Genomic DNA, 4,220 nt, shown 5'->3' with positions numbered 1-4,220 from the left:
TCGTTGCCATGTATTAGCTGTAGAATTACTTCAGTTATCCAAGAAACGGGTAGAGCGATCAAATGAACCATAACGGGTTTCATGATCCAAGGACAATTCCATCTTGAACCACTTTTCTTTTCTGCCACTGCTGTGTCCCAATGTGTCCTGGATGTGCTAGGAACTGCCGTGTGTTTGAGTCATTGCTCTGTCGCTTAGCATTCAGCCAGGTCGCTGCAGTATTTGTTCGAAAGTTTATGAAAATAATAATGTGACCTGCAAATGACTTGCAATTAGTGTTATTGAGGTTAATAATAATGTAGGAACAAAAACAGAGCAAAATTATGTGATTTTAGCATATTTTAGCAATTTTTCTAAAAAATACAGATCTAATACCAAAACCAGAACACGGGGGTCAGTGAACAACTCTAATTATATTTGTGGCCATATTGAATTTGTGTCTAATTTCATTTGTACACAAGAAAATTATTCCTGGATTTTTTTTATTTTTTTTTTATTAAAATCAAACCTAATAGTGAATGCATTTTTCATTATCAAAACCAATATAAACAAACTTTTCTTGTGCTTATGACCTGGTTGGGTGTAAGTGCGTCTAACGTAAACCTGGCACATATGTAACTGGTGCAGCTCTGGATGTATCTTCAGATGCCTCTGAGTCAGTGCATGGGTGTAAATGCGCTATTATTACATGCAGCTTTTAGAGCTTACTATTTTTATGCTTATTTGTCCAACTCAGCATGTCCCCCAACCTGTCTACAGGTTACATGACCAGAAATTACTGACACTGACCACTGACACAAACAAAATGTCATTTAAAAAATGTAAAGAAAAAACAAAACGCAAGATATAAAAACAACAAAAGTAAAATATGTGCTCCCTAAATAGACTGTTGTTGTCTTTATTTTTATTGTCAGATATTATATTTCTGTGTAAAGGCTGCAACATGTGTCAGACTCCTCTGTGCAGCTTTTCACTCACTCCAAGTCTCACAGTCGGGTCTGTCTCCATCTTCCAGGAACAATGTGACGCGGTGGTGCCTAAATACGCTCTCTGGGCTCCTCTACTTCCCAATCATATATCCAATAATAATCGTTATATCAGAGAACACACCTCATATATGGCATTTGTATCAAAAAGTGATCAGAGCTGGTTTATTGTGATACAGGTGGGTGTCATGACACACAATGATTTGGAGGTGGGGCCCTGCACCCCCCCCCCCTTCCCCTTCTTCAGGTGAAGTCACTCCAAGCAGACAGGAAACAGGTGGATAAAAGCAGCAGCTGTATGTGACATTGATGTATCTTTCATTTACACACAGATCTGTTTACCTCTTTTTGACCACATATCTCTTTTATGTATATTTCTTATGAATAAATGTAATTTAAATCATTTTAATACCTTTATCTTCTCTATACCTGTGGTTTACTTTTAATAAGCTAAATTTTCATTCTTTCAGCAACTCCTGTACTGCCCTCCATTACCATCTCTGCCCCCAGTCATTATCTCACACACCACTTCTCTTCCCATTTCAGGAGTATTTATTAAAAAAAACAAATGAAGAACAAGCAAAGTATATTTTAAAATATATTTATTAAGGTTTTTTATAAATTAAAATGTACATTTGTTATTCTGCATAATAAAATAGGAAAATATGGTTACAGATTGGCCTATGGCTCTTACAAACTTGTTCTATAAGAGAACCAAGATAGCGGATACCCCTGGACTCACTAGGAGTCATCCTTCAGCTCTCAGGAGAGGAAAAAACCCCTGTGGAGGAAACCTCTGGGGAACCATGGCTGCAAGGACTGCCCTTCCCTCTGGGCATTAAGGGACTATGCAGAATTAAATTACTGAGCCTTAATGAAATATTCATGTACAAAGTTAAAATGAAATGTTTGTTGCCCAATTTGTATTTCTCACAAAGATGCGCAATTTGCTGAATCGGACGACCATCCCCTTTTTAGAATCGCATATAGTAGTAGCACCCTGCTAGAACCACAAATCTTAGAATGTCCAAACAAGCTCAAGGTCATTTTTTTAGGGTAGTCAAGCTCCAAGTCTGCAGGCACATCCAAGTGAGGTATACATTTTTGGACAATATACTTACCTAATGCAGGCACATCCACAGGTTTATGATGACATACATGTCAGAGGATGGCGAGGTGCAGAGGATGTCGTCAGTCTGTGCAGGAGAGCTGGTGATGTCTGCTGGTGCTGGGTCAGTGTCCTGGCTGTGTGTGACAGAGGTTGGAGTCTTGAAGCAGTGATATCAGCAGTTACCATTATGATGTCACATCATGACCTCACTCAGCTCAACATTCCATATAGAGGCAGAGTCCACAGGCTATTTATCGCACATCTGTCCATATAGTCCTCTGTCTCCAAGGATTTATTTTCTTCTCATTTACTTTCATTCAACTCCTATCACATCCTGTCATTTAATATATATTATTTATCTGACACACTTTTAAGTTTATTTCTAGACATCCAAATGTACTGTTAATTAGATCCATGACTATTAGAAGATTGCTGTTATTAAAAGAAAATGTGTTTTACCTCACAAAGACACAATGGCCAGGCCTATAGTATTTATCCCTGTAATTGACATTATTAAAATATAACTAAAATAATGATGTCCAAATAAAACACTGCTCCCCATCACACAATACACTGTTATTGGCATTACAAGAATATTAATATTATTTAAGTAGTTTAATGAATCTCCTCCTTTCCCAATAATACTCCTTTGGTGATGGTCCCTCCCCTCTCCATAGCAGGGGAGATATGACATAGAGGGTCTGAGGCTTTCAGTTAATGACATTAGGTTATGTATTTCCTACTGTGGGGAGACAAGTAGCTGGAGGTGATCAGTAAAGGTGCCAGTTATATGTGACACCAGGACCCTGCTTTATAGAGTACATGATGGGTGAACAATAAGAGGGACTCCTGAGGTACCATTACTGGGACGGGAGGGGATGTAGTAAATGTAAATAAAGTTTAAAAAAACATTCAACAAAAATGAGCAAACAGTTCAAATTTGCTCTTAATTCTACATGAAACTCACTTACATGAGTGATCAGTAAATGTCATTATCTGCTCTGATAAATCTAATTATCTGATAATTTATACATAACCATACTTGCCGCTAGTGGATATCCCCTCTGGGGGCAAGCACACAGCACTGGCTCATGAGCAGCGGCCCATCCTCAGGGGTGGCTTTAGTATTGAAGTAAATATGTAGTAGCTGTGTTAACTCACCAGCGCCGCTTCTTCCACTTGTACTGATGTTTTCATATCTCCCACTGTCTGGCTCAAGTCAGTGAATAAGTCATCGCAGCAGATAGGTAGCAGAATATTTTGAAACAGCTCGTATCCTGGGGTTAGATGGTGGATAGTGGGGTGTATGGCAGATTGTGCAGACTGGCTGAAGTATGTCCTTACCACACATTCTAGTGAATGCCCGCAGGCCTCACCTCCATAAGAAAATATTCTGCCTCCCAGTAAATGCTCTCTGCAACCCAGAATATAAGTGCTGGAGCCTGTTACTCTGCATAAAGGACTGTCTAATGGTAGCTGATTGGGCTTTTCTAATGAAATCTATTCCTATGAATCCTGGTAACTGAAGCTTCTCAAGAATCTGAATTCTAGGCAAATAAGCATTTTTGTTAAAGAGTGTATAACTTTTCCTTTCGAAGAGCATTGTTAGGACATGATGTACAGATGAAGAACTTGCTTGCTACCCTGTAAATAATAACTTTCTGGGCACAATAGCAATTTTTAAATGGCTCCCTTCAAAAAGGTTTCTAGATCGGGATACCCTTTCTCCCCTGCCTTCACTTCCCACACTGAGTCTCCAGCTGCCCCCTCTTCCACCACTGCCCCCCTCTCTGCCCCTCACTTACTGCTCAGAGAGGAAGTAACACCAGAGTAGAATCCTGGATAGAATCTAATCTCGAGACCCCAGAATGTCACCTCACGTACATGGTATTCTTGACCTCAAATCATAATAACTATTTTCTTATAGCACAGTAAAAGGGTAAGCACCTAATTAGGCTTTCACATTGATAAGAAACCACTTCCTTAGTAGACAGGATAAAGCAGCTTTATCCTACACAGCAAAATACCTATAATTTCTATGTGCATTCTATTAAGAGAAAGTGTTAGAAGTAAGAGTTAAATTGAGTACATCATACCTCACACAATTTAGAATCATGACTAAT

The 4,220-nt window shown here is 39.0% G+C and overlaps 1 long non-coding RNA gene across 1 annotated transcript; it reads right to left on the bottom strand.

The window, feature by feature from the left end:
- Nucleotides 1-1,622: 1,622 nt before the first annotated feature.
- On the bottom strand, nt 1,623-3,984 carry LOC142107007 (uncharacterized). Its single transcript, XR_012679842.1, has 3 exons — nt 3,903-3,984; nt 3,259-3,374; nt 1,623-2,231 (listed from the first exon to the last, which is right to left on the bottom strand). It is a non-coding gene; the product is annotated as an uncharacterized LOC142107007 (long non-coding RNA).
- Between the last annotated feature and the right edge of the window lie 236 nt (nt 3,985-4,220).

Source organism: Mixophyes fleayi, chromosome 11 (assembly GCF_038048845.1).
Source record: "Mixophyes fleayi isolate aMixFle1 chromosome 11, aMixFle1.hap1, whole genome shotgun sequence".
In the NCBI taxonomy this organism is placed as follows: Eukaryota; Metazoa; Chordata; class Amphibia; order Anura; family Limnodynastidae; genus Mixophyes; species Mixophyes fleayi.
This window is presented reverse-complemented; position numbering and strand designations above follow the sequence as displayed.